Here is a 9,482-nt window from a genome sequence, read left to right as displayed (position 1 = left end):
CTGGGCTTTCTGCTTTCCCTCAAGGAAGAAAAGGCTATCAATTTGTTGAGAACTTACTATGTGCCAGGCACTATGTTGGACACTTTGTTTCAATCTCTAATCCAGAAGTATCTCCTAGAATCCCTTTACTGTGCCATTAACATCAAAAGAGTGAGATAGTACAGTTCATAACTGGGGAAGGAAACACAGGCGTGAACCCCAGAAATAAAATCAGGATGGGCTACGATTGCCTCTTGTAACCTAAAGGCATCCTCATTGGTTGTCTATCAGGTCCTGCAGCCCCGCCTCCATACAGACCCTGATGTTAGCAGGCTCCCACTCCCCTGCACCCTCCAAAGTCCAGGCCACCATCATTTTGCACCTGGGTCATTGCATTGGCCTCTGGTCTCTGCTTTCCTCTTGTCTCACTAAAACACTGTCTCCTCCAGCAGCCAGAGGATCTGTTAAAATGTAAACCCCATCACCCCTTGGCTGTAACTCTGTATTAGCCATGTCTTTTTAGTTTCTGTGTTTTGATGTTTCGCACCAGGGCCTTGCTGACCCTGGAGGGACTGCCCCTCCCAGGGTAGCCAATTCCTATAGATAGTAAAAACTCACCCTTGAGCTTGCCTTTCAAATGCAAACTACCCAATCCAGAGCCTATACCCCGTCACCTCCTCTACTGGGCTCTCACACTCAGGGCCACTACTCCCCTGATTTATGCATCACAGGGTCAGGTACCAGGCAACTGGAGACAGCCTCATGCCCAGAGCCCACTGAAATTATTAATCCAGCCAATTCTAAGACTGCTTGCGGCCTCACGCACTCCTCCCATGGAAACCACAATCAAGACCCTTGCCTGTGTTTTCCCCTCCCTCCCTCTGCCTCCTGACCAACCCTGGTGCTTCCCCATGTGCCCCCCCCCCGCCCCACCCTGCCCCAGTGGCATGCTGTGCCTCCTCCTCTTGGGTTCTGTGAGTATAATGAACTCTTTCCAATGGCAGTTGTCTCCTGGTCTGTTGGCCTCACTGTACCTAAATAATAATAAAACCTATATTTTGAAACAAACTCCCCCAGTGGCTTCCATCACACAAGAACAAAATCCAGGCTTCTTTCCACAGCTTAGAAGGCCCTCCAAGATCTGGGCCCTGCCTGCCCTCAAGACATTGTCTCCTGCCCCGCTCCCCAGACGCTGTGCTCCAGACCCAGCAAAGCCATTTCCACCTTAGGACCCTTCACCTGGCTGTCCCCTCTGCCTGGAACGTTCTTCTCTCAGAGCTCATCATGGGTGGCTCCTTATTGACATGCAGGGCTCAGTTTACATGCCACCTCCTCAGGGAGGCCTTCTCTGAGCATCACCATCAGGGAATAGTGATAGCTAGCACCTCCTGGGTGTTTTCTATGTGCCAGGCACCAGTTTATGTCCTTTTCATGTAGTCACTCTTTGAATCCTCACAACAACCCTATAAGGTAGGTATTATTATTATTTCCATTTTGCAAGTGAGGAAACTGAGGCTCAGAGAGTTCAGGGACATGACCAAAGTCTCACAGCTAACAGGCAGGAGAGCTGGGATTCAGATCCAGCAGCCCATTTCCAGAGCCTATACTCTGAACCACTGCACCTTATCTCCTGCTGCAGAGTAAGTTTACAATAACTATTATTATTACTATTGTTTTGAATAGAGGCCAGGTTTTACCCACCTGTGTTCTTTAATCAAATTTGAATTCCTTTGGGCAAGCCAATCACTCTCAAGTTTGCCACAGTCCCTCCTGCTCCCTACTGTCTTACACCAATTTACCTGACTTGCTTGGACCCTGAAGGCATTCATGTTTGCAGCCTCCGCTCTGGGTGCCACTTATTCGCTCATTCTTTTAACCAACACCCACTGTGGCAGATGCTGTGCTAGGCCCACAGTGATGAATAAGATGGCATCCATGCCCTCAAGGAGCCATGGTCCTGTTCAGAGGAGACAGGCACACAGGTCACTTCACTGCATTGTTATGTGTGCTGTTACGGGGACGCCAGTGAGTGTTAGGGAAGCACAGGGGGATTCAGCCAGGAAGGATTTCCCAAAGAAAGTGACATCTCTGCTGGGTTTGAAAGATTAGACAGAGAGCAGACCAGGAAGACGCAGCACAAGCAAAATGGAAAAAGCACAAACAAATGCATGGAGGTGGCTGAGTGCATGGCTGTCTAGGGACGAGCTTGTCACTTTGGATGAGAAGGAGGAGTGAATCTGACAGGCTGAAGGAAGTTGGTCCAGACCTTGAAGGTCTTCTGCACTTCTGGAAGGACTGCAGCTTTTGTTGTGGAGCCTGACAGCAGTCCGAGGAGGATTTTAAGCAGGGAATGACATGGCATTGTTGATAAGGGTTCCACCCCACCACACCCCCCTTTTCCCCAACCTCCCTTGAGAACTTGGTACCCACCTAGCCAGCCTGTGTTCTGCAGGCTGCTGGGGCAGGCATTTGATGGGCTTGTTGATAACAAGACTGAGGGCCTGGAAGAGAAGATTAAGAGTGGGAATTCAGGCCTCCCTTGGCTTCTTGGTGTCCCAGAACTGGCCTAGCCTCCGAGAATCATTTTTGATGAGAGATTCTGAGAAGCAGGCCATTGCCAAGGCCAAGTAAACTCCCAAAGCCATGGAAGGAGCCAGAAAATAGAAAGAGTAATGCCTTCACCAGTTTTCCCCTCCCAGGGGCAGGTGGGCAGAATGTCCAGCCTCTTTGTTTGTAGGAAGCCCCCTCAACCTGGCCTCCTTCCTCTGGGCTCCATAGTCTCTGCTCCTCCCAGCTGAGGCTCTGGTGACTACCTCGGGGTCGGGGTGGGGTGGCATCCCTCAGCTGTTTATTTAGGCCCCTCTCTGAGAGGGGAAATGCTGGAACAACTCTAGAGACCCCGATTCCTATCCTTTCTCTCCAGCCAAGGGCTAAGGCAGCAGAATATGTAGATCTGCATTTTGGTCCTGGATTTTAAATTTTTGTTTATTAATTTTTCGGCCATGCTGCGTGGCTTGTGGGATCCTAGCTCCCCAGCCAGGGATCGAACCTGTGCCCCTTGCAGTGGAAGCACGGAGTCCTAACCACTTGACCTCCATGGAATTCCCTTTGTCCTGGCTTTGCCAGTCTTTAACTATAAAACCTGGGTAGGTCTCCTGGCCTCTGTGAATCTGTTTCCTGACCTGCAAATCAGGAATGGTACTACCGATGTCTCAGAATCTCTGTGTCAACTGAATGAGATAGGGTTTGCCAGGCACTTGGCACAAACATGATTCTTACCAGTGCTGGACACTAGCAGCTGGAGTTCATCAGGGGGAGGGTGGCAGGGATGGAGTGTCGTGGACATTGGATGGACCACAACGGATTCAACACATGTTTCGGCAGAGGAGACAGCACGTGCAAAGGCATAGAGGGTGACAGGGCGTGGCACAGTTCGAGAATGTTATGTCCCCAAGCACTTTTCTGTGCTTGGAGCAAGGGGGTGGCTTGAGTTCCCCCAAAAGCAGACCCTGAGACTTGGGTGCTCGTAGTCTATTTGGGAGGTGATTTCAAGAAGCAGAAGTTAGAGCATGGAGAAGACACAGGGAGGGGAGCACTAATGTGCAGCTTAGTGCTGTGAGCCGCTGGGCTCAGCTCCCCATGGAAACTCAAGAGACAGTGTGAAATGCACCTCAGAATCATCCTATCTAAGGATGGGGAGTCATCAGCTTCCATCATGGCCGAAGGTTGCCCTTGGGGTGGGTAGCACATGCCTCTCCCTTCCTGGTTCATAGATGCCTAAGACAGCCCTCGGGCAAGGAAGCAGACACAAGTGGGACTTTGAGTGCAGAGGCTCTCAGCTGCTGGAAACCACCACACACGGGGGCTCAGAGAAGGGATGAGGGGCTATGAGGCTGGTATCCACATTGTCTGCTACTACCTCTTTGAGCCTCTGTTTTCTTGCCTGAAAAATAGAAAGAATATGACGTACTTCCCAGGAGGACTAAATGAGGTAAAGGATTTGGAAGTTGCTAATGACATGTCTGACACATAGTAGATAATCAAGAAATGGGAGGTATTAAGGCATCTGAGCCCAGTGGTAGGTTGGGCTCAGCTCAGATGCCAGCTCCTCAGAGAATCCTTCCCTGGCCATCCTACTGAGAGTAGCTCACTCCTTTTATTCCCCATCAAAGCATCTTATTTCCTTTAGAGCACTTAATGGTATGCAATTATCTTGGTTATATGCTCGCTTATTATCTGTCTCCCCTCAGTAGAATGAAAGTACCATGTGGGTAGGGAATTAATCTCTCTATTCACTGCTTGATTTCTAGTGCTTATTACTGTTATTATAGTAACAATAATAGAGTAGGACAGTTATTGTTCTTGATCTTTATTAAGCATATACACTCTACCTGCTAACAGGCTGTTAAAAGAGGATTCACCCAGACTCCAACTGGGTCCCAATGAGATGACAGGAAACAAAAAACAGTGGCTCCCTCTGGGGGGGTGAGTGATTGAGAACAGAGAAGAGGCATGAGACAAACTTTTGGGAGCATTGGAAATGTTCTACATTTCAAACTAGGTGATGGCTATATCAAATTTTTTTTTTTTTAAAAGGTTGAGCTGGACAGTTAGTATTAGTGCACTTCACACACTTTGTTGTATGCATATTATAGTTTGATTTTAAAAAGTGTCGTCCACCAACTTCAGCACGTAGTGGGGAGAAAAAGAAATGCAAAGCTGGTCACTCATATGCCAACTTAAAGTAACTTAGCAACAAGGTAAAGGCTGGAGAGGGATGGTAGCCAACCAGAAGAGATCCTTGAACTGTTGGAGGATGGGATCTATAATGAAAGCCTGGAAAATCAACCACTCACTGAAAACTTAAAGCGTTTGGGTTGTTTATCCCCCAAAAGTCTAGATTGGAATGGAATGCAATTGAACTCAAGTATTTTATTCTGCAGCAGGAGTCTGGGCCCAAGGTAGATCTTCCTAACAGTGACAAAGGAGGTAAAGGAGGCTGTGACATCCCTGTCCATGGGAAGTTTAAAACTTAGCTGGCCAGCAAACGTCCCCAGTATGGCCTAGTCTGGGAGTAGGAGACAGAGAAACAAACTCCAGCTGTCCCTCTCAGGACCAGGGACTCTAGTTAGTCCTGGGTAATCTGGGCCAGCTGCAGAGCACTGATTAATTAGCCAGAGAACCATCTCTGATCTGCACTAAGCTTTTTATGTTCTGCCGTCACCACCACCAACCACAGCTTTAATTAAATTTGGGGCTTGATTACCACACGCGGTGCTGCCATCACTCTCTCCTGATGACTTTATCTTGGTTCCTGGAAGGATGGTGGTGGTGACAGTGTCAGGAGGAGAGGAGAGTCTAAAGAAGCCTGAAGCATGGGCTTCCCTGGTGGCGCAGTGGTTGAGAGTCCGTCTGCTGATGCAGGGGATATGGGTTCGTGCCCCGGTCCGGGAGGATCCCACATGTCACGGAGCGGCTGGGCCCGTGAGCCATGGCCGCTGAGCCTGCACGTTCGGAGCCTGTGCTCCGCAACGGGAGAGGCCACAACAGTGAGAGGCCCGCGTACCGCAAAAAAAAAAAAAAATAAGTGTGGAGGTAACAATGAGAACCTGCTACATCTTGAGACTGGTGAGGAGGTGACCGTAGCTGGGGGCGCGGCAGGGCCGAAGAAAGGCGATTCCTGTCAGAGGACGCCAGGAGCAACACTTCAGAGCACGTCGTGGTGATGGGTTGGGGGGTGCAGTTTGGGGAGGACCTTGAATGCCAAGCTGAGAAGTTGGGACCTGATTCAGCAGGTAGTACGAAGCCTTTGAAAGTTTTTTTTTTTTTTTGGTGGTACGCGGGCCTCTCACTGTTGTGGCCTCTCCCGTTGCGGAGCACAGGCTCCGGACGCGCAGGCTCAGCGGCCATGGCTCACGAGCCCTGCCGCTCCGCGGCATGTGGGATCTTCCCGGACCGGGGCACGAACCCGTGTCCCCTGCATCGGCAGGCGGACTCTCAACCACTGTGCCACCAGGGAAGCCCTTTTGAAGGTTTTTGAGCTGCCAGGATGATCCAGTTTTCTTATGGAAGTTTACAAGACTCCTGAGGATGTGGTCCTGCCTCCCTCCTCAGGTGTGCCTTTCTATCCCATCCCTCACGCTCTGTGCTCCAGCCAGAGTGTAAAACATTCTTCATACTCCCCGTACTCCTGGCTAAGTCCTATTCCTTCAGTTCTCAATTTTAACATTTCTCTAAGATCGCCAAGAAACCTTGAAGACACCACCCCATTTCTCCCAAGCCTGGGCAGATGCTGCCTTTCAAGAAGGCTCCTATAACCCCTCGCGTCTTCCCCATTAGAGCTCGTATTACCGTGTAATTCTTCATTTGTCGGAATCCTCCGCTGGATTGTGAATTCTTTCAAGGTTAGCGACAGTAACTTGTGTGTTCCTAAGAACACACCAGTGTGTCCCTAAGAATCAGCATAGTGTCAGCAAAGTGAGGATGGATGGAGCGGCTGGGGCCGGAGGGGCGGGGAGGAATCTCTCAGGTTCCTCTCAGTTCTTGGCCATGAGTTTCTGAAGAAGGACAATGGAATACCACAAGTGTGAACAGGTAAGGTTGGTGGGAAATGCGCCCTTAATTTGAATGATCAGTCTTATACTCTCACTGGAAGCACAATGTGGAGAACACAAAACAAGCTCACGGGCTTCCCTGCTAGCGCAGTGGTTGAGAGTCCGCCTGCTGATGCAGGGAACACGGGTTCGTGCCCTGGTCCGGGAAGATCCCACATGCTGCGGAACGGCTGGGCCCGTGAGCCATGGCCGCTGAGCCTGCGCGGCCGGAGCCTCTGCTCCGCAACGGGAGAGGCCACAACAGTGAGAGGCCCGCGTACCGCAAAAAAAAAACAAAAAACCCCAAAACAAAAAAAAAAACCAAACAAGCTCAGACCTTCTCCTCACGGCCCTGAGAATAAAGCAAAGCCCAGGTTATCTCCAGGCACGCCCAGGAATTATTTGAGGAACGGTGAGGCGGAGGGTTACTAACCGGGACTATAAGCAGTAACCCTCCGCTCGGGCTTTGTAATCGTGGTGGCGGCTCCTCGACCACCAGGGGGAGGAATCACACCGCATTCCGGCCCTTGGGCGGTTTCACACCAAGACGAGGGGCCGTGTAGACCTCTGGGAATCGTAGTCCTGGGGGGCGGGTCGTAATGTGCAATCTTGCGCGGTGCACCTCGGAAGTTATAGTTCCGGACAGAGAGGCGGGAAATGGTTTTAAGCGCTAATTTCGAGTTCTAGAAACTACAACTACCAAAGGGCCACTGGCTCCTGGGCAGTTTCTCGTTTCCGTCGAGTTGACCTTTTGGGTTGCTTCTGAGAGGTCCACTTGACTGGGTAAGTTTGATTGGAGAAAGCTTCTATTCTGGACTGAGGGGTCTAAAGACTTGCTCACATTCCAGGTCGGTTTGGGGGGCTTTCTCGTCTTAATCCCAGGCTAATCCACATTAGTCCTTTATCTTTTCTGTTTCCTACTGAAACACCTCCAATATCCGCCACTATCCTCTTGCTCTTTCACTCCCGGCGCCCCTGGAATCCCACGGTGAGCTCTCTCGTTCGGAGCCCACAGCCCCACCCCGAGCCCACGGCATCACCTCTCTGAAACGTGGCCTTCTTTGTGCTCCACACTTTTTATGTGCTTTACTCTTACCCTCAGTTTCCTGGTTTTCATACTAGTGAAAGAAGGGTCGCCATTCCTTCTTTCACAATCCACGGAAGTGCCCAGGACTGGAAGTCAACCCATAATACGAAATGGAGATGACAGTTGCTCTCTCCGTCTTAGCTTGAGGCAGTGTTGTGGAGCCAATAAGCTAATACGTGTGAAAGTGTTTTATAAACTGTAAAGCCTCCACAAGCGAGAGATTATTTTTACTATAATTATTAATGCTCTGAAAAACTCTTATCTTGGCTCCTTTTATAGCTCTGTCCCCTTGTTGCTCAAACCTGCCCCTGAGCACTTGGTGTCTCCATTCTCTGAGAGCAGGATGTTAGTTCCTCACTTCCCCAGAGACCACAGACTAATGAACTCTAAGACTCCAGAGAGCTTTGTCTGGAAGGAAGCCCCAGAGAAGTGCTTGTCTTGGACTCTGTCCTGAAATAGCCAGTGATGAAAAGTCCACACAGCTGGCCGAAGGGTGGTCCCTGAACACTGGAAACGGGGCCCCAGCAGGAGATGGACAGCTGCAGTGTAAGCCCTATCCGTTCCCTCTGGGCTCTTCTGGGCCTGTTTAGTAGACGCTGGTTTTGGGAGGGATGTCTCAGACTCGAAAAGGCCAGGAAGAAAGAAACCATTTTGTCAAAGGGTTTAATCCAGAAAACCACAAAAATCCCGGAAAAAAAAAAAGCTTACCTGGGTATGAGGAAAGAGAGACATAGCATTGTTAATTAATTCCTAGCATTTTATGAGCACTTAAAATGTACCAGGCCCTAGGCAATATCACTTTTCTTATTAATTTTCACTTATGAAATGTCCTCATTTTACTTATAGGGAACTTAGGCTGAGAGAGGTCATGTAGTTTGTTATGGTTATAGTACCTTCTATATGTCACGTGCTTTACATACATTCATTCAATCCTCATCAGCAGCTTCATGAGTGATTTATTATTTCTACCATGTGGAGAAGTTATCAGAGGCTTAGAATTGAAGGCCCTTGCTCAAGGTCACACAGCCAGTTAAGTGATGGAGGTGGAGTTCAGACTGTCACCAAAGCCTTTTTTCCCCCCACTATACCATATAGCCTAATTTTTAGATCAAAAAGACAGAGATTAAAGAATTGAGAGGGTTTAAATCAAAGCCAAATAAAGCAAGCATTTTTGGGGTCCCTACTATGTGGAGAAAGCATGAGGATAGATGGTTTGGACTCCAAAGAAATGTAAAACACAGTCTACCTCTGTAGTATATCTGAAGAGATAAGGCATACATGTGTAAAAAATTAAGTAGCATTCATTGGATAAACTGACTGTTGAGACCAGTTATATGGAGGGCACTGCATTAAGCCTAGTAACTGGCAGGAACATGCTTCTAGGTGGCCATGGGGATTAAACCAAGTGGTATCACAGTCATTATCATTTCATTAATATGAAAATGGTGGGCTGGAATACCATATACACTCAGTAAATACTTGCTGCATGCACACGTCTGAATAAAAGAAAAATCCTGGGTACCATCTGCACCAGAGGTTCTTGAACCTTGGGGATCAGAAAGCTTGGGAAGCTTTATAAGCTAATTGACCTCTGGCAATGGGGACCCTAAAACCTATATTTTTGAAAAGTTTTCCAGTTGATTGTGATAATAGTTTCAGGAACTTCTGATCTAGATTCTACGTGGACCACTTATTGGAGGCAAGTTACTGATTGAAAACTGCTAGAATACGTACTAATTCAAGAGCTGTCCTGAGGCAGCCTGTGATCGGTTATCAGGTGAGGGAGGCAGACAGTACTCAGAGTTGAGAGGAGGGAAGGTTGG

The 9,482-nt window shown here is 48.9% G+C and overlaps 1 protein-coding gene across 2 annotated transcripts in view; it reads left to right on the top strand.

The window, feature by feature from the left end:
• Positions 1-7,223: 7,223 nt before the first annotated feature.
• Positions 7,224-9,482, top strand: part of PAFAH2 (platelet activating factor acetylhydrolase 2) — a 32,083-nt gene continuing 29,824 nt past the window's right edge. Inside the window, exon 1 of one of the 2 annotated variants that reach the window (XM_067724867.1) lies at positions 7,224-7,355. The gene's annotated coding sequence lies outside the window, so the exon portion shown is untranslated. Of the gene's footprint in view, positions 7,421-9,482 lie in introns of both variants that reach the window. The other variant, XM_067724859.1, reaches the window with a different exon arrangement.

The sequence above is a fragment of the Pseudorca crassidens genome, chromosome 2 (genome assembly GCF_039906515.1).
Source record: "Pseudorca crassidens isolate mPseCra1 chromosome 2, mPseCra1.hap1, whole genome shotgun sequence".
Taxonomy (NCBI): Eukaryota; Metazoa; Chordata; class Mammalia; order Artiodactyla; family Delphinidae; genus Pseudorca; species Pseudorca crassidens.
Note: the sequence above shows the minus strand (reverse complement) of the source record. Positions and strands in the feature narration are given on the sequence as shown.